At 38.7% G+C, this 22,475-nt stretch overlaps 3 non-coding genes across 3 annotated transcripts; all 3 read right to left on the bottom strand.

Moving 5' to 3' along the window:
• Positions 1-13,654: 13,654 nt before the first annotated feature.
• On the bottom strand, positions 13,655-13,727 carry TRNAR-CCU (transfer RNA arginine (anticodon CCU)). Its single transcript has one exon. It is a non-coding gene; the product is annotated as a tRNA-Arg (tRNA).
• Positions 13,728-14,270: 543 nt separating this feature from the next.
• TRNAR-CCU (transfer RNA arginine (anticodon CCU)) lies at positions 14,271-14,343 on the bottom strand. Its single transcript has one exon. It is a non-coding gene; the product is annotated as a tRNA-Arg (tRNA).
• A 7,766-nt stretch (positions 14,344-22,109) lies between these two features.
• Positions 22,110-22,182, bottom strand: TRNAR-CCU (transfer RNA arginine (anticodon CCU)). Its single transcript has one exon. It is a non-coding gene; the product is annotated as a tRNA-Arg (tRNA).
• Between the last annotated feature and the right edge of the window lie 293 nt (positions 22,183-22,475).

Genomic DNA, 22,475 nt, shown 5'->3' with positions numbered 1-22,475 from the left:
ACTCCTACCAACATCTAGAAATATCACTGGGAATCGTAAAATGAAGTTGCTTCATTATTACTGAATTCATGTTTACCTCTGTTTCACAGGGAAGATCAAATGAAAATGATTATTGAAAGAACTATAAACCTATCTAACAAATTTGTGACTACGCAGTGTAAGAAAAATAAATGACACAAACCTGAGAAGTTAGCCTCTCCAAGCAAGCAGCCTTTTAGATACGTTTTGCCCAACTGTTTGTTTACAAGTGTTGTGGTGGCGTTAGGCTAGATATATTCCCTTTTACTGAATGATTTTGATTTTCTATGGATAAGGACACATGCTGGACGTAAACATCATGGCCAATTGATCAACTTATTTACTTTTAGCTCCTCCCAAAAAAAGTAGGTTTAAATAAGAATAGTTCCATGAAACTTTTTTAGAATGAAAGAATAACAAAAAGAATTCAATATCAATTTAAAATCACCCGCTCTTTTCCGACAATGCACATAAATTCTGCAAATATTACTAGGTACATAAGTATTTGGTGGCTGTTATCATGCCAGAATTCACATCGCACACCCCAAACTACATACATCACAGCAGCTGAAGCGTCCTTCATCATCAGAGCTGAACTCATACATACACTGACAAATTAATATTGATTGACAGCAAACAGACAGTTCCGGTCCCGAAAAACCTGCTCACACGTCGGTAACGTGAGTTCCCGTGGGCGACAGTGCGGCATAAGGCTGGGTGTTGGGAGGTTTCACCAGCGATCGATAGCGAGTGGCGATTGTCTGTTTAGCTCTCTCATGACTGACTGACTAACTGACTTTCTGCCGTTATAAAAACAATGGGTTGGTTAGTTGAGCTTTAGGCCTATCAGGTATAAAGTTCACTATGGCTCTCAACATATAATCACAAACCGAAAAATATCGAACATCCCCTTCAGGTATTACTGATATATTCTAAATCACAAGCGCCTACTATTTATATATCCCAGAGAAAAAAAAAAGACCATCTACTGTTTTGTGATAGTATATGATTCAAGTTCCTACTTGCCACAACAGTTGTTAGTATTTTATACGAATCCGAACTTAGAATTACATTTTGAAATGATTAACTTAGGCGTTTCTCATGTTTTATTTTCCTTCATCGATTTACAGGAGAAATCGGTTTCTAAAATATCAGCACCATAATTATATACCTTTTCTTTTTTCACAGTTGGCAAAAGAAAATCCTGGTAAACGCAGCTGATGAAAGTATTATAAACAAAGAAACATCTCTGCTTTATGCATATTTACATAACTTCGATAATCATTTTTCAATAATCAATCCTATACAGGTACTTCTTTCTAATAGTTCCTTGGCGAGCTCATTTCATGTCATGATATATCTTTGATCGAACAAATCAGTTGATTACAGCAGTTCACAGATCATGATCAATAACATATCATTCTTCTGCCGTGGCTACTCCAAAAACTTCCATAAATCTCTCTACCCTAGACTACTCTAGACGCACGCCTCAAGACACGTCAAAATTACGCAAGAGTCAATAGGCTAGGAGCCGCGAATAGCGGGCCATAAACCGGGTAACTCAGTCACTCCTGAACTTTCACATTCGCGTTCTCCCTAAAGCCTGGCAGGGTAAAATAGCTCTTACTGCCTGGCCTCACCATTCTCTCTCATTCCTGGGCACGGTATGCTATTCTATTTCATTATTTAGCGAGTCTTTTAATAGATTTCAGTGTAAAAGTAATAGTTTATGTTATTCAATCTTAGAAATAGTTAACGTATCTCTTTTTTCGTTATCAATTATACCAATTACTTAGTGCTCATTTTGTTGCGTTGCCAAGTTGTACAAATAACACCCTCATTTAGATTTAGTCAGATTTACATTAAAGAATCAACGAAGGCACTCTGGTTGCTGGTGTCAAACATCATACACAACAAAGGCATCCATTCACTAACAGTCACATACTGGCCGACCTTTGCTAACACGGCTCTCCCATAACACACTCGACCTATGTCAAACTTGACCTTACAAATCTTTGCACACACACACACACACACACACACACACACACACGCACAGTGTTGGTGTTTACAGAATAACGTTCCAGGTCTTTAATGCTCCTGGGAGGCAATAAGCCTAAAGCCGCAAATGATCAAAAAACTGTTTCACCAACATCCAGCTGATCGCGCGAGACTGATATCATTCTTTTTGAAAGGTTTTCTTGATCACTGTTCGTTATCAGCAACATAATACGTGCTTTTTTTTTTTTAAATGAGATATAATTATCTATTGGTTATTGGTCAAGCGGTAACTACAATACATCAATCAATTTTTCTTCCATAAATATCATAAACGAAAATTCTTGACTAGGTTTTCATTTGTTAAACCACTGGTAGTTCCTATACCCTGACGTGATGCTGAGAAATGTTTATCTATGTTTAACACATTCAAGTTATGAATTACAATCATCTCTTAAATGATTATGAATTACTTTAAATATTCAAGTTTTACATAAAGTTTTCTGTAACTTCAGATGAATACCTTCTATGTATTTCTGCACATCACAGCCACACGAACATGCGCACATACACTGAGACACACCATTGAACGGACTGTCATTTAAAAAAGCCCTTAGCACGACCTCAACCTTAGCAATCTTTACATAGATGACAACTGGGCACAAACGCTGACCCTGGAACTTAATGATCATCTCTACTCCTTCTCTTCTTCTCCACACTACATAAACCTACCAAACTCGTTCCTCAAGTCAGTCATGAAGGAAGATATTCATAGCCATAATGTTCCACTACCTGGGTCTAAACGTGGGTGCTTCTGTGATTCCTAACATGTCATTACAACCGACTATATCATTACAACCGACTATATCATTACAACCGGCCATATCATTACAACCGACCATATCATTACAACCGGCCATATCGTTACAACCGGCCATATCATTACAACCGGCCATATCATTACAACCGGCCATATCATTATAACCGACCATATCATTATAACCGACCATATCATTACAACCGACTATATGATTACAACCGACTATATGATTACAACCGACCATATCGTTACAACCGACCATATCATTACAACCGACCATATCGTTACAACCGACCATATCATTACAACCGACCATATCGTTACAACCGGCCATATCATTACAACCGACCATATCGTTACAACCGACCATATCATTACAACCGACCATATCGTTACAACCGACCATATCATTACAACCGACCATATCGTTACAACCGGCCATATCATTACAACCGACCATATCGTTACAACCGACCATATCGTTACAACCGACCATATCGTTACAACCGACCATATCGTTACAACCTATCATATTTTTACAGTCTGATGTTCATTATAGCTGTAGGGATCATGAGCAGGTTTGAGAAATAAAAGAAGGAAAATTAAAGTCTCTCGGCCGCCCTAACTAAGGATTTCATTACCACAACTGTGTCTGGCTTTCAGGGAGTATAACATTGTGACGCGGTACTAAGTGCACTTGTTATCTTCTTTATGTTGTGTTGTTACTGAAGAGTCTGATCACTACAGTTGTATGGTTCTTCTTATGAAATCAAAGTCTCTGTGATCCACAATTCCCCATGCCCAGGGCGTGATCGTACCTGTTCTAGTACGTTTTGTAAATGCAAGACCCAGTGTGCTATGTACATTGACCATCTTTGTAATATTGCCAATGTTAACAATATTGTACAGTACCAATATATTCTGTAGCTGTATACCAAACGAGTAATGTATCTTTAAAATTTCGTATTGCTATCAATTCTAGCGACACCTCAAGTATATATATAATTTGTGTATATACTGTATAACATGTAAGAGGCAGCTTATATCATGGGTCCCACTCAGATCCACTTGTCGCCCCTCCTGTGTCAATATATCGCACCCACTGTACACCCTATACTGGCCTCCACCTACGCCTAGATATATGCCCATTACCCATACTCTCACTGAAAATGCTTAATCTATCTATGTTTGGACAATAAATATTTGAAAACTGAAAGGAGAAAAGAAAACGATCATTCATTGCACGATGTTGTACATCCATTGCTGTTAAACATTCACAGTTCTCAGAAAACGTTTTCAAATTAGACAAATCGTTGATCTTACGGTGATAAACAAGTTTACTGTTAAGGGACACCATAGGTGGCGGTGTGGGTGTCTGGCGACGTAGGTCTCCCAGTTTTATGTCACGCTGTTGACTTGGTGGGGAGTCGGCTCCAGCCTCGGGAGCCAGCTGCTGCTGCCGCTGCTCCTAAAATAACGCATCATCCACCCTCGTCATGCCCATATTGCTCCCCTTCTCCCCATAGCCTATCCCTCACCCCCCATCTCCTGCTACTCTCCCCACCATCTATATTCCCACAGTAAACCGGCCGACCCTGAGGACTCCTTATATAGAACACGAGGTGAGACAACGTGTCTTCTTCAGCATCGCTGGATGTTCCTCACGGCCCGACCTGCGGTACTGGTGCTTGGTGCCGTTTGTGAGCGCTCCACGTGGTGGCGTAGCGCTGCTGTAGTAATATGTACTATGTAGTGAATTTGATGCAAAGTACTGTGTCGGTACACTACGGCCTTATGAAGTTCTGTCGCGGAGGGGATGGAAAGTACATGTACTCTCTCTATGGTTGCTGGGGTCGATCCGCCTTGACCTCGTTTCTCTCTGCTACTTTCCATACCCAACTAGATCAATGCTGATATCGAGGTTATTGGAGGGGGGGGAGAGGGGGGCAGGTATATACTCTACAGTACTTGAGAGGCGGCCGGACAATAGAGTACCATGATACTGCAGAAACATCTCTCTCCCTGGTAGAGAGAGAGAGAGAGAGAGAGAGAGAGAGAGAGCCAGGGAGTGGGGGAGGGAGCATGATGATGCGGATCTAGTCAGAGCGAGAAGTACCAAGAGAGAGAGAGAGAGAGAGAGAGAGAGAGAGAGAGAGAGAGAGAGAGAGAGAGAGAGAGAGAGAGAGAGCAGTACTAGTACCTCAGCCTGGCACTGAGCTGCCAGCTATCTACTGACGCCCCCACCTTCTCCATCTACCATGTCACACTTCATCATTGTTTTCGTGTCTGTAAGTCATGGCTGGAGTGACTGGCTGGTGGGAGAGGGCGTTACGTAACGACTGCTGGGAAATCAATAGGATTTCGAGAGGTTCCAGCCTGAGTCCTTACGTCACACAGAAAATGCCAGCAGCTTCAATATTGCTTAAATCCTTGATCACTCTCAACGACCTTGAAGTGCTAGCAGAGGAAGGAAGATAATCATATAGAAATGAGATCCTGTCCCCTTACGGTCAACACGAGGAACAGGTAAACATGACCTGCCCTAATGATGGTCAGGTAGGTCGCCAGTGCATGATGACCCCTGCCTCGGGTTTACTGCACGAAGTACTGTTAGAATCACTCTCTATCGTCTGTTCAACAACAATAATCAAACCAGATAACGTAACAGCTGAGTTAAACAAACAAAACCACAAACGCACGCAGAACTGGTTTCTGTTGTAGCAGTCGTTGTTGTTTAAGATTCGCCGTTCCTCAGCCTGACACAGAAGCATGAAGGAAATAGATGTTTCTTTTTTTTTTTGAAACGAAATTTACCTCTAGAATGCGATAGATTTATTTTAGGATAACTGTAGTTAAACTGAGGTAATTCTATGCAGCGAGAGCGGGTGTAGTCTTACAAGTATCTTGAAAACCTGAGAAAACGAAATTCACAGATTTTCGATTGTTGTTTGCAACCTGGGGTTGACGGCCTCGGTGACACTGCCCGAAAGACCAAACAACAAACGAACTAACAACCCATCTTGTGTACCTTGTTGAACCGAAAATGGAGCAACTAGGCTGAGCCTCAGCACCTATCAACGTGTTCCTTTCCTTATCTTTTTTTTTCCTCGCCACCCTCTTGTCAACCCTCCAACAAACTACCTCCCAAAGTCCTCAACTCAACATCTGTCCCTCTCTCGCGCGGATGACCGACCCAGCGATTCCCAAACTAGAGGTCATACCCACACATTCCCACATGGGGATGGTGGGTTCTGCCATTTGAAGGAGGCCAGTGACATCATGTCTGATGATAATGCGGCCGCTCAGACAGAGCGATGGTCTGTGAGATTGAGAAAATCAAGACTCAGAAGCTGGTTGATGATACGCAGCATCACACAACACACTGCAACAGGGAGACAAAAAAAAAAAAAAAGAAAGAAAATATTGACTACTTGTGTGAAATATCCCTAATATGATCTTTTTCCTGATTCATTTACCCGAGGAATTTGTAGTACTTTTTAGTTCCGTAAACGGATACAAAGAATAAAACTTTAAAGAGTTTGGGAACTAGTGAATAATCAAGAAGAATTTCATCCCTTAATGTCCAGTCACTTGGACCATTCATTTATTCAATGTTGTATAACATGGCGCAGGGCATACATGGGTCCTCTCATATTGACTTTTATACTAACAGCCATTGACATCTAACAACCTACACACATTCCAGAACGGTTGCACCTGTTCGATGACCCACTACAGAAGCAGGGGAGGCGAACGTGGCGAGGGAGCATGGTATGCTGGCAGAGCCTACCACCCTCTCCCTCCGATATGGCCTACCAATCTTAATCAGTCTGGTCATCTTTACAGACGTTCTCTTGAATATTAGGAAACAGAGAAAGAATAAATGAATTCATGAACAAATGTGAACAAATGTGAATTGTGTGCATGTGTATATATGTATGTGTCTGTGTGTGTATATATATGTGTACATTGAGATGTATGGGTATGTATATTTGCGTGTGTGGACGTGTATGTATATACATGTGTATGGAGGTGGGTTGGGCCATTTCTTTCGTCTGTTTCCTTGCGCTACCTCGCAAACGCGGGAGACAGCGACAAAGCAAAATAAATGAATAAAATATATATAGATATTTATGTAAATGAAGAAATAAATACATATGTCTGTTTCGTCGAAGGTTACTAAATAAATGTTATGAAAAAATAAATCCAAAAGGCTAAACTTATGGATTGAATTCATTTAGGATGAATCAATTTATCATCTTTCACAACACACATCTCCACTCATGAGACCACTATACAGTAGTTACACATGGGCCGCCTTGTGCCAATAATGGAGCCCCGAGAAAACACACGAGCTGTGCTAGTAATGGCGCACTGGAGAACGGCTCTTACTGACAAGAACGCGCGCCAAGCTGAGTCCTGGCGAATCACACACACACACACACACACACACACACACACACATACACACATACACACACACACACATACACACACACACACACACACACACACACACACACACACACACACACACACGGAGTTAAACTGTCTGTATACATCAACAGGGTAAACACAGTCATAAGTATAAACGCGTATTACAGACAATCAAAAGTTTTTATGAATAATGTAACATGGCTGGCGTTATTCATGCTAGCCATTTCATATTCATGCACACACCTGAAGTCTTCTTGATGTTCCACGTAGCTTGTACATTGACAATCACGGTTGAAAATCATATATTTTGTCGTTATTGTAACATTTCAGTTCTTGACCTATAATTTCGTGGAGATTATACCCGCCTTCCCTTGTTATTTTGTTCAAATGATTAAGAAAAATACTGTGTCTGATTTTCATTCCTAAGAATGTAACTGCAGTTCCTGGTAACACACACACACACACACACACACACACACACACACACACACATGTATCACTGGAGTGCAATTTCTTCCACTGTGTGAATCTAAATAAAGTCCATCCTTTCCCTTCAACTGATTTTAGTTCAGCCTTGAAGCAGCAGGAGCCCCAGAAGAATGGGTCTTGGGATAATAATAATACTAATAATGATAATAATAATAATAATAATAATGATAATAATAACAATAGCAACAACAACAACGGAAGAATATATATATATATATATATATATATATATATATATATATATATATATATATATATATATATATATATATATTTTTTTTTTTTCCAAAAGAAGGAGCAGAGAATTGGGCCAGGTGAGGGTATTCCCTCAAAGGCCCAGTCCTCTGTTCTTAACGCTACCTCGCTGATGCGGGAGATGGCAAATAGTTTGAAAGAAAAAAGAAATATATATATATATATATATATATATATATATATATATATATATATATATATATATATATCCGTGGACTCATAGGAATATCTTGACCACGCGCAAAATTGTGATCCTTTCCAATATATATATGCTAAAAAAAGTACCTGAGAGAGAGAATTGCGCATTTACAATAGCCACCTATTTACTGGAGGTGAGAACTATGTTCAAACGATACTAACTTTTCTAACGATGATAATAACAGTACAACAAACTGATATGACTTACACCCACCAACGCTGGACGGTATAGATCATCAAGTCACCCACACATTATGTACTGCTCTTGACTTGTAAGAAAAACTTCTCCACTTTCTCGAGGTCTCGTACCCATACACAAACATCTCCGTTTTCTATTTCCAATCCAACAGGGGGAACTAGATTAAACGTTGCGAAAGCAACCCTTCACAATACTGTAGGTTTAATGTTAATTATCATATGTATGAAAATAAGAGTTCTAGTTCAAATTCAAAACATAACATAATCATACTTTCTTTTTTTTGTGTATTGCCAATTTATTTCCTATCAACTGCATATGTTCTTTATTTCAAGTAATGACTTAGTTTACACAGACAACTACTGCAGACAACTATGTTGCTTCCTCCGTTCCAGGAATCTTTACGTTTACGTTTGGTAAACAAAAGTCATATATGGAGGAAGAACATATGAAGGTGTTCAATAATTTTTGAGTATCTGTGATAAATTGACTTTGAAGACTTGAATGACCCCGGAAGCTAAGACGGAAGCCTATATAACCAACCAATCAACTTGTACGTCTATATCCATGATGATGTATGGCCTTCCTAGGACAACCACTTGTTAACTTCAAGGCAAAGTTCAACAGCCTAAACCAAATGCTTCACTAAATTGTCTAATTACAAATAAAATATTTAGCCATTTTAGTTTTTGTCAAATATTTTGGTCAAATAGTATTCGTTGAATACTACGATTTATAGTCTTTCTTATATTATATCTGGCGGTCTGTGTGCAACTATAGAAGTGTTCCAAAAACTCATTTCAACTAAGATTCAAATGGTACAATATGACTTCCAGCAGAGCAGCTGTCGACATCTTACTCAACACTCACATTCGCCTGTCCTGTGCCAGTAACGGCCCTAGAAAACGGACTGTCATCAACAAGAACTCGTGCCAAGCTTCCTTCTAATTAATCTTACACACACACACACACACACACACACACACAGAAAGCAGCCATTATCATGTAGTATTTAGCCAAGTATTTAGGATATTTCTGTCTCCTTATACGTTAATGGTTTCTTAAGCATTCGAAAACAATCATTCCAACAGGAAATTATATTCACACGTTTTCTTATTCGTAGACCGTCCGATCTAACTTGACATCTCTGCAACTTGTGTATCAGGAGCCATATAGTGCCAAACAACCTTCTGAATGTTGTTTATGTAGCAGTTAGTCTCCTACCCTGTGGCGAAATGTGAGTCCACATTATAGATAAGCACGAGTTGACGTCATATGGTCAGATCTAAGTGACTGGAAATGCTTTAATCGAACACTATACATCATCAAGCTGTGTAATCCTTCCCATAACAGGTAAAGAATGCTACTGGAGATAGGGAAATTTCATGGTGTGTACTGGAGTCACTTCCAATTTGAGTGAAGTAACTCCGTCGAAGTATGAGGGACTCCATCTTCAGGTAGTAAGTTTAATCGTCTTACTTATGAGACGCTATTCTTTCTGTAGGCAAGATGGTCCACTCGGGGAGTGTAGTGTGTGCGCTCCCGTAGCCTGCCTGCAGCCGCTGGATGTGGTTGGTTATCATGGTTGGAAATGGCCCACACAGACAGAGCAGGATTTTGAATATAGTGGAGAGAAGATTCGTTTCACGTGACATGGAAACAATTATTTTGATGCTGGACACAAAGGTGATGTGTGAATGTTGTTTAGATAACGTAGAGTATGTTTAGATTGGTTTGTATTGAAACGACGATAATAAATCGGCTATGTATCCAGTGGGTGATAAGCCAGGTCATCATCATCGGTGGAGCAGAGTAGACTGACTCGTAGTAGCTGCTAGATAGCAAGCACAATGAAAAAAGAGTCGGGTGAACTGCTATAGTTTGATTGACCTTATAGACGAAAATGGTAACCATTTACAAATCATGGTTTTTCCTTACGGCTTCATGAAAAGGGTTGTAGACGACCGTGAAAATGAATGAAATTATCGTTCTCTGGCAAGGCAGTACAGGACACTGGAGGTAGGGATGTTATAACAACAGATTAGCTAACGCGAATGTCTTGTTTTCAGCTTAAGAGAAAAGAGTAATGGAATCCTGTTTGTAATAAGCATAATGTAGTGATAGAATAACGGGTCAAATGCAAATGATGAGATTTCGAACGTTGTTTTGTGAGAGATGAAGGATATCTTCGAGCTTCTAGTTGGCCATTAGTTTATGTGACTCTATTGGAGAGTAGTCAGGATAGACCGCAGCGCTCGTCCAGTGGTGTGTGACAAAACCCCGAAATAACATATATCAAAATATACAGAAATCAGCCGAAATACACCCGAATGATATGGCGTATACGTTTCATCCTCATGGCCTAACGTATGTTCAAATGAGCTGGTAGACCAATGTTTGATAGAAAAGAAATGGAATAGGAGACAAAAAAATATTTTTCTTTACTGCTCTCACCAGATCGATCGCCAACGTAATATATACATATATATACTAACTGTATGCTACTATTTATTTGCTTCTAATGAAATGATTGGACAGGAATCATGTCCTTCCACATCAAAAATTGTTCTGCCAGCTCATTACAAAACAACTTTAGAAATTTGGGTGGCTTACACAATGTTCTCTGTTATATCTGAACTAATTGCGACACTTCTTGTACCGGTCGACCGGTCCAGCAGCACGTTTGTGACACGGCTGCTGAGTTGGTGGTGGTGAAGCCTCACAGAAGATGAAGTGGTACAGAGACTATGATAAAATATTGTCAATGTTGAAACATTTCTGAAATGACAGAAAAAACGATTTATTTTTTTTTTTTTTAGCAGACAAGCGATTTACCTTTACAATACAATATTTTACTTTTATTTTCGATACTTTTTCGTAGCAGAAGAAAAAAGATATTTCATAAATCATCTATTATGCTTACATTCATCTATCTTCACATCTATCTATGCTTCTTAAAATGGTTTCCGGGCTTTTGAACAATATATACTATCAACATTTGACGTTATCTACAAATAGATCATTTGCATTTGAAGATGATGTTCCTCCACAAATATCTTGAAATAACAAGAGAAAGAACTTTCGATGATACGTTATCTGAGAAGAATGATATTGTAAAACAAGTAGAAGCAATTTGTTTTGCTGATGGCCACCTGGTAACCATAGCGAAGGAAACGTTAATTCAATTTTCTGACATTTTCTTTCCCTTTCGTACATTTTGCGGGAAACATCTGGTCAGCTGCTCTGTTGTCAGGGAGTTTAATGACCGACTGTCGCTGAGTATTCAGTTTTAGCCCTTATTGTGCAAGGTACATGGGTGATAATAGGTGCCCGAGACTGTCATATGGCACGTGGCTAAGAAAGGGTAATAATTTAGTTTCCCTTGAAGTATAACACGTATAAATAGGCGAGGAATTATGTTTCTGGTGGAATTAAGGACATAGATTTTTGTATATTGAAAAAAAGGGATACAAATTTTCACTGTGAATCTTTGTATTATTGAAAGTGATAATCTCTACATGTTTTTAATGATTTTGGTTTGTAAACAGATTAATCAGTTGTCTAATCTTCGATATCACCATCAATACAAGTTTTAAAAGTTGCCACGACTGTTGTCACTCGTTTAATGCGTTATTAATGACAGTTGGTAGGATAGCAAGCCACAGTTTCATACGCTGTACATCATATATACGTATATATATCTCCAAGTACTTCATAATTTGGTTGCTGACAACTGACAACTGGTCGTTAAGCTAGTACTGTTGTTATAATGTACAAATATTTGTCCAAAAGGAAATTTTGGAAGGAAACGTAAAGGAATGAACAGAAGAATTTCAAAGATTAAGAAAGAATACACTGACAGTGGAAAGCAGGTGGACTGTTCATCCAGCGCAAACAATGTTATCTTTATTCTTTTCTGTTTCAAAACTATTGTTCTTCGTGCATCAAATAGCGAGAAATACGACTTAGTTATACGTTCAGAGAATTAACAGCCATTATCTATGCTAAATTCTACACTTAGATAAACGTAAATACGTTTAATGATTAGCAACAACAATTTATGCTAGAATCTGTTTCATTCAACAAATAGGAAAAATTATAATTAAATGATGAAAAGTTTATAAAATTAGTAATTTGCTCCAACTTCGTCATAAGCTTTTTCTTACATATTTTTCATTTACTTTGGACAAAATAATGTATGCCTATTCAATAAACACACCATTCAATAATATAGTTCTTATACAGTATTTACATGCCATTTACGAAGCATCAATGATGTAATGTGTTTCTCATTCGAGAGCATTTAGCTGGATGATTCTCTTCCAAGTGTTTATATCTTAAACAATTTTCGGTACCAGAGCGGCCGAGGATAAGGACAGGGTTTAAGTTACCTGGATAATCGGGCTCAAGTGAAACGCGAGAGGGCTATTTTTCTATTTAATGGTGTGAGAGGAAACAGAACAATTTATTTGATTTCTTATGGTCTAAATGTGACGTGGCGAGACTTACAACCATGAAATTCAGTATGGAGAACTTCCCTGCTGTGTTACAATATACCGTAAAAAACAAAGTGATCATGGGATCTCTTTGCTCGACTTATGAGTTTGTTAAACAAAATAGAAAAAAAATTGATTACAAATAGTTGCGATATCAGTAATGTTCAAAGTAAAAACGTTCATGATTCATTGTGAAAAGCAAAACTAATCAGAGAAATAAAGGTGAAACAATACAGTTTCACAACTTTTGATAATAATGTTGCGGTGTAATTAATAATGAAAACAATTCCATTTGCAAACTATGCTATCATGATGTATCATTCTTATCGTACGTGTTTCGCTCTCGTTTAATGAACTGATAATTGAATACTTAAATAATCAAACAGGTAATACATAAATAAATATATATGTGTGGAAAGTTGTTACAATTTAGGTAAAAAGAATTATTTGTCTTTGAATGTTGTGTGAAGTATGAAGTGTGTTTTCGGACGGTATGTCAGCAGTTCACCGGTATATTATGTAAGACGCGCGCGCGAGAGAGAGGGAGAGAGAGAGAGGGAGAGTGTTCTAGCCTAGGTGTACATGAGTGGTTGTTCGTTAATCATGGCACAAATACTTTTGCAAATATGGACAAATCCATTAAAAAGTTACAAAGTTTACTGAGAAATTACATAGACAATCTGGTTTTCTGACACTTATGCAATTACCAAACCACAGAAAATGGTAAACACTTATAAAAAAGACCTGAACCCCTGGGGGGACTCGAACCCCCAATCCCTGGCTTAGGAGGCCAATGCCTTATCCATTAGGCCACAGGGGCTAACCGCATTTCATTCATGAAGCCAGAGAATTGGATAATCCTATTCTTTTCTTTTGAAGCAGTTTTTCGTCAATGGATTAACGATAAAAATTTTTGCGAACATGTTCTTTTATTGCATTGCTTTATCACTATCCACTTCCACATTAGATTAGATGGGTCGACATATGGGAGGCGGAGTGGAATGTGTTCCACACGAGAGCCAGGGAGCTGAAACAAACTGGTCTTTCTCCATTATCCTGCACGATATTGCGATTGCTTCTTGACGTACTCATGCAGCCGTTACCTTGTTATACCACTACATCAGTGCCGTTATCACAGTTCTTATGTGTACACTGTCTGCCATACGCACCAACAGCTACCACTCTGACGCCAGCCTGGGTCCGCTGAGCCCCGCGAAAAATCAATACGACACTCGGCTGTTTACAGACGTCTATCACCAATTGATTGAATAGCAAAAAATACTAGACTCTTTTGCTGTATTTGATGTTCAATTCTGAATCGATTTCTCAAAAACGAACATCGAATATCTTCCAAAACGAACGCAACCCCTGGTGGGACTCGAACCCACAATCCTTGGCTTAGGAGGCCAATGCCTTATCCATTGGGCCACAGGGGCGGGCTGATGGAGAGGGCTGTTCGCTTCTAACGTTTTTTCATCATTTGAATATGTTCTCCATCATTGATTAATAAACTAACTATTTATAAGTATCTCTGGTAACTGAGACTTAATTCTAGTGAAATACTGTGACGAAAATCTCTCCCACAGGAAAAGAAATGCATAAATTCTTCAATTATTTAGCTGTTGGTAGAAGCTACATCCTTTTACGAGAAAATATGAAATCAATATGTGTATTTTCCACACAGATCATCAAGAAATGAATAATGAAATGTAGACATTACATTATACATGGGTTGTGTTGGTTATAATACAAAAATGAAGCTTCAGTATTCACTACATAGTGGAGCAAAACATTGGTTAGGTTGAGGACTTGAGCATCTGCTCTATGAAGAACAGAGAATTCTATCATACGATATATAGACAAGTGTTAATTTTAGTTCAGTAATATTTCTGTACTCTGATGCCATGGCTATCATCTTTAAGATTCACTCTGTTTATTATAACGATAATTTACTTACATATGGAGCTGGGCTATTTCCATGCTATTCATTTTTATTATGCAAATTATGCCAAAATAAATGAAGTGCTCAGTAGGCTTAGTATTAAATGCTATAACGTTAAACACCCATGGGCGACAAAAATTGATTGTACGCGATTGTACGCGAACGTTACACGTTAATTGCATTGATACAGGTAATACTGAACTTCGAATACACATTACAGATACGTAGGGTTTAGCACTAATGTGATCGACTTTACTTACAATAAAGCATTTGTTAGCTGTTACGTCTAGTAATACATATTGACTCAATGATTTATGTTCTTCAGTACCTTCAAGTACCATGTTAAGACCGGAGTCAAATGACCGTGTCATCAAGTTCCAACTAAATGAACAATTATTCAATAGCAATTATTTTTAGTACCTGACACGATTTTCGTTGATTGGTACTGGCATACTAACAATCTATTCGTCGATAACCATTTAAGTCATCAACGCTGGGATGATTTCGTATTGTAATTCAAAGCACCTTACTGTAAGATGGGTCCTGTTCTAATACCCAACTGTACGTTACTGGTAAGAATATGTAAAGTAAAGGACTGCCTAATTATGTGGGCTTCACAATTATCAACTGCCACATTCATTAATGCAGTCAACGTCAGGTAAGAGCCACCATTAGAAAAGTCTTTTAAAACCACGAAAAGTTAAGGGTCAATGTAGTGATAAACACCCTCATTATACCTATGACACATGCAACATTAACATTACAGTGAACTACTAAATGGAGCAGTACTGCTGTCTTCATGTGAACTGGCTATATGTTACTCCAGTTCGAGCATATACACAATAGACTGTTCATACCATCACGTCACCTAATAGACCATATCGTTTTCACAATCCACTACACAAGAAAGAACCAATTGTTAGATTGATCAAATATATGTACAACTGAAACTAGACTGAAAATCAATAATACAATAAAATCTTATAAATCAATAACCCAGTACTTCCATGTCGAACTCAAAAACATCACGTTTTCTATTTGCGCAAATGTTTAGATGTATGGTATATAATTCACGATGTCTAATATTTCTTGTATAATTTTGGAAAAAATATAAAAAAAAAGATATGAAAGAAAATTTTCATCGTTAACTATGAGACTCAAAATGTTGTACCACATTAACATAGAAAACACACCTAGTGCTGAAACTGAATTAGTAACAGAGGAAGATTATAGATAACAAGACTTCATCAGCATCAGAATGACACCCTTAGGTCTAGTCTAAGCTCGGTGACGTAACTATAACTAACGGTGACGTAACCATAACTAACGGTGACGTAACCATAACTAACGGTGACGTAACCAAAACTAACCTAACCTAACCATAACCCAAGTTGTGGTGCAGGAGTAAGACAAGAGGAGAAGGGTCATTATGACAAAAAAAAAAAAAATCAATGAAAGATTTTTAGTGTTTGTTGTAATATAAATGTCCTTTGACACTAACTACTTTGCATTTTCCTTTGTGTTTTTTTTCCTAACTGCTGAGCCATTTTCCCTCAGGAGGTCTTGAGTCCACGTCTTCCTCTACCTGACCCTTGATCTGAATGTAAACAAAATGTTCCCTATTACACTAAATCATTAAACCATTCTGCTTACGAGAAAAAATTGATGATTTTCATTGTCCTGTATGACAAAGAATACTTAGATAAATCACAGAGACTGTATGGAAATTGATTATGATTTTTTTTAAAAATTGCCTCATCCAATTATCTCATGTATTTCTTCTGACAAGCTATTTCTTTTTTCCGTCGAACTATAACCAAGTTAACTCACACTTACTATAGAAAAACATATTTTTTTTTTCATGAATTTTAGTCACTTTCATATGCGAATAAATAGCATATCATCATAAAAAAAATAAGCCCAGATGAATGTAATGTGAATCTTCATTCGGCGATTTAATTTTCTTTCTCTTGCAATAAAGTTTGATAAAAGCAGATGTTATTACAAGGTCAGGAGGGGGATTCGACGTGTATAACTTCCCACACTGATCGACCGCCCAAATGTGGCTGACACACAGAGAAATTAGTGAACATTGAGATGATGTTTGTTCGACATTATTCATATATATATATATATATATATATATATATATATATATATATATATATATATATATATATATATATATATATAAAATTTTATCTATTTTGCTTTGTCGCTGTCTCCCGCGTTTGCGAGGTAGCGCAATTATTCATTTATATATATATATATATATATATATATATATATATATATATATATATATATATATATTCTCACCTTGAGACCACCTTCCCTGGTGAACTGACATCAAAATATCGACACGATCATTCAACCAATCACAGGACGCCTCGCAACGGCTTCTAAACCAATGAAGCGAGAGATCGATTGTCACATGATGAAAAGCCCTGGGATAATTTACCCATTTTTAAGTTTAAATTTTATTGTTGAGATCAGAATAGTTTATTGTCCTCATCATTGGAGGGTGGTAGTGAGAGAGAGTTTTCAAGGTTTTGCAAAGGATATTTTTCCTTTTTTTTCGTAATATGATGCGATCAATCCTTTTGATGCTGAAATAATTTATCAAATTCAGAATTATCGAGGAACCGATATGAAGGCAGTAGGGAACCACATCATCTGAATTTTCTTTTTTCACTCAACTTGATTGAAAAATTTAAGTTATTCTCTCAGAATAAAGAAATATGATTAATACAGGTATGTTTGTCAAGGTTGAATTATGCATAGAAGAAATTATCGTTGGAAACTGAAAATGAATCAGAAACAGATAGATGTATGACTTAATTGAATGAGAAAAGAAATGAAATAATTTGGGAAACAAAAAATGTATTGACAAAATAATCTATCCAATTGTAATGAGTTATTTACTGATTGCAAACGAGTCTACCAATATCAGGAAACATCTGACCTGACCTCGTTCCTCTTCTTGATCTATCAAAACAACATTGTCAGCAACATCACCTCCCCTGAGTGTGCTCCTCACCCACTCACCAATCTTCCTGTATTTATCTTTCCTAATCTTAAATTCTTCTTTTCATTCCAGTTCCTTCCCTTCCAAGCTATTATACCTTGAGACAAATAACACAATATCACAACACCTTATGATGGACGTGGCCAGCTTCCTGAGTGCTGCAGGAGTCTCATGAGAATAAAATGGATATATATATATATATATATATATATATATATATATATATATATATATATATATATATATATATATATATATATATATATATATCACCTAAGAACATACTCAATTAGCATCATGAAGTATACATCTTCACGTCTACATAATCAGAATCATGAAGTATACATCTTCTCGCCTACATAATACTTTTATCTCCATCTTATTTACACAACCTCCATTACGTTTCTCGGTCATATGCATATCTCTCTCCCTGACTATGTTTATCTCTCTACTGGCTTATTAATAACTCCCAAAACAAATCTCCATCTGTTTTACCCTACCCAGCAAATAGGCGTGTGAGGTCATATGACCCTTTTTGACCCGAGGCGACCTATACATTGGGTAAACTGGTGAACTCGTATGATACGCCATCCAATCACACCTACGCGAACACAAACATTATAATTGCCATGAACTGCAGACCCCTGGGCCAGCGTACCCCTTAAGGGGGTGAGAGGGTGGGTGGAGGAGGGAGGGGAGAAGAGGAGAAGGAGGCATTCGATGCCAAGTCACGTGCGGGTGGCGGGGTTGGCTGGCCAGGTCAAACGCAGGTCATGTCACTCGTTTAATGGTCGAACGACCACTTATGACCGTAACGAGCACGGTTCATCCGGTGGTAATTTGTCAAAGGGAAGGTGGCGGGGAAAAGGAGAGTGGTTGGGGAGGATTAGATGGGTGGGGAGGATAAGACCGGGGTGGGTGTGTGTGTGTATATATATATATATATATATATATATATATATATATATATATATATATATATATATATATATATATATATATATATATATATCAGTAACTTCATCGACGTCCAAGATATGTTTGTCAACGTATCTGTCTCGGGAAGATATATTTCAGCTACCTCACCTCTCGTGAGGGTGTGTCTCATAATTCCACACGTGTACACAAATGAATTTCATGAGAATGAGAATGAAAGTAACGATAACAGACAAATTATGTGGTTATAGCCAGATGAACATGCAGACAGTCTGGCTTAGGTTGGTGTGTGTGTGTGTGTGTGGTGTGTGTGTGTGTGTGTGTGTGTGTGTGTGTGTGTGTGTGGTACTATATACAAGTTTACGAAACGTAGCAACACGAGTGTAAAACTCTCCTAAGCATGATTTCAATAATTTCAAGTAATAATAGTATAATACAATATAATATAATATAGCATGACAATATAATACAGTATGATAATGTAATATATGATATAATATAAAATAATATAGTTCAATATAATACTATAATATGATATAATATACTATACTATAATATGATATAATATACTATACTATAATATGATATAATATACTATACTATACTATCCTATAATATGATACCTCCCTTCAGGTTAAGTGTGACCACCCACCCCTGTCGGTACATCAAACAAGAGACCGCCTTGCCCCAGTTCGCATAAATCGTGTACCGCGGCAGGCCGGCTCGTAACAGGTCACGTGAGTCACTTGGGGGGGTCAGCCGGGGTCAGTACCGGCTGGCTGGGTTAAGGTCCAAGGGTAAGACGTGGGGGCGGTCTGTACGGTGGCTGAAGATAAAGTAACAAAAATATCTCGATTGCTAATTAGAGGGAAGGGAATTGGGGGGGGGGGGGGTGACGGAGTTGAGAGGGGGGCCTTGTGTGGGGAGTGCTGGTAGGGGGAGGAGGGAGGGAAAGTTACGAAAGAAGGGCGAAAAGATTGTAGGGCACAACCCGTGTCCCAGTCACAAACTGGGAAGACTGAAGACTTGCAATTCACTAATGACACAAGATGAAAATGTGAGGAATGTTACTGTTCTACATAACCACTGGATTTTCAATCACAAATTATACAAAAGAAAGAAATGATAATAAACACTAAACCTTTGTTAGAAGTACATACATACATCAACTGGAAATTTACACAATGGAAACAAAAATAGCACATAGACAGAACATGTAAAAAAAATATCAACAAACTCATAATTATGACAGAATTGTGCCAAAGAATTATGGAATACTATCGTAAATAAAACGTGTTGTCTCACTAGAATTGTAAAGACATTTTAATGTATTTGAAATCTAAATTAAGGATATAATGAATGGCTATCTAAGCATGGTGTATTGCGCGATATACAGACAACTCTGTGTATCGTATGAGCTTAGTAAAGTTGCTTAAAACTGAAGAATGATGTAGTGCAAGTGATCACCAGAGGAAAACAGCAGTATACAAGGTGGGACACTTGACCCTGCTTTGTTTGTTCTCCACCCAACTGCTGGATCAGCCTCACTGAATGCAAGGTAATGAGAATGGGATGATGAAATGCTGGCACTTCCTGAAAACTAACAACAGAATCTGATTTGTGGTTCACAACACACACAGGAATCGAGTTTTCATAACCAAGTTTAGTGAGAACAAAATTACAGAAGATTTTCATCCTAATGATTTTAATTACGGATGAATTGTCTCTGCAAATATAATGTTCGGTAACGTTTGTGGTATGGTCAGTAAGACCATATTGTTAATCCAGTTGCAACCGGTTGGCACGAGCCATGTGAACATCGTACTCATATGGTATGTAAACATTACTAGCGCCCTGCCTGCCTGAGGCTTCGTACACTCGAGAGTCATTTACGTACCATGAAGACACTGTCAGGGAGGGACGACCTCTCCCCAAACACACACACCCGAGATTCTGAAGTGATCATGATGACAAACTTTACCCTGATGACTCCATGATAACAACAGTACTAGCACGGAGGGGATTACTAGGTGCCTGGCTCAGAAGGAGGGTTATTATAAGCCTCGGATCACTGGCATTATAGGGTACTCAGAGCTAAGGTTGAATTCACCACGGGCGATCATGGCTGACGGAGGGAGAGGCGGGTGAGGAGGAGGAGGAGGAGGAGAGAGAGCCAGTGCCTACCTACCTACCTATCTACCTAACCATCTACTTACTAGCTACGACGAGATTAGGCCAGCAGATAGGGCTAGCCCGTAGCGCTCACCGCATGTCTTGCTTGATGAAGAACACTGTTCTCCTCTGCAGCTCAGCTACGCCATTACATAACTATCGATCCCAGGTTCGTCTAAGGCTGACATTAGCTATAAGTGAAGTTTGATGTGTGTTTTTGGAGAGAGAGAGAGAGAGAGAGAGAGAGAGAGAGAGAGAGAGAGAGAGAGAGAGAGAGAGAGAGAGAGAGAGAGAGAGAGAGAGTGTAAACAATGGAATGAGATAGTCAATGTTGCCAAGTTTTTGATTAAAGAAAAACGTTCGTTTACACATGGTATCTCATCATCGAGTGTTGGCAAAGAATTTTTCCCCTCAGTATGATTGGTCAGAAAGTGAAGCCGAGAGGTCACACATCCCTCCTCCAACTTCTCCCTCCCCCTCGGTGACCCCACACGTGGTGGAGGTCACGCATTGTGCTGCAGGGCCTCGTAGGTGGGGGGAGGGGAGGGGACAGGGAGGAAGCCATGCGGGTGGTCACATGTCTGCCACGGAAATCTTTTCATGAAAGGTCGAGTGAAGACATTGTGAGCTGGTGTGTGGAGGTTAATGGTTTAGCGTTACTGTATCAGCTGATACCGTGTGTGTGTGTGTGTGTGTGTGTGTAATTACTGCACGAGGAGGGAGTTCTACATTCGTGTGATCCCATCACTTGAACTTTCCCCTATATCATATTTTCATACTACAGTATGTTGTCCACATTCTCAATTTCCTCACTCAGTGAGTCCGTTCCTCCATTACTCTCACACTGTAAACGTTCTTCTGTACATCTTCTCTCACACGTTTCGTGTTTACTTTTACGTTGTGGCTTCTGTCTGCTGCTTCCCTGTATCCTTCGAAGTAACTAATCACCTCATCAGACAACCACGACATAAATGTAATGGTTGTTATCCTGACTTTCTGATGACCGGTTACTCTTTTCTCTTCAATAGAGGAGTATTGTACATGTGTGTGTGTTAACCACATACTCGTGCAGCAAGAGGAGGATGTTCTACACTCGTGGGGTTCCATCTTTTGAAAACGAACGTAACCCCTGGTGGGACTCGAACCCACAATCCTTGGCTTAGGAGGCCAATGCCTTATCCATTGGGCCACAGGGGCGGATGAATATCACACTACTATTTGCGAGAATCATTTGTGTATTACGGGGAGAGAGTTTTGTACTCGTCTGTGAGTCTGTTCCTGCATTACTGTTGGTCTGTGCATTACATGGCATGATCTTGCTCTGCTGGGCTTTAAGTGTTAACATCTGAAAGTCTGTGTGATTATTTCTACGCCTCTGTTCTGGCTCATCTTCGGAGTGTTAAGTCTTCCTGCTCAGATCTGGCAAGGAAGCCTTGATCAAGCCCCGCCAAACACAGCGGAACCGTGGAAGCAGCAGGGACGTGTTCAGG

The sequence above is a fragment of the Panulirus ornatus genome, chromosome 63 (genome assembly GCF_036320965.1).
Source record: "Panulirus ornatus isolate Po-2019 chromosome 63, ASM3632096v1, whole genome shotgun sequence".
Lineage (NCBI taxonomy): Eukaryota > Metazoa > Arthropoda > Malacostraca > Decapoda > Palinuridae > Panulirus > Panulirus ornatus.
Note: the sequence above shows the minus strand (reverse complement) of the source record. Positions and strands in the feature narration are given on the sequence as shown.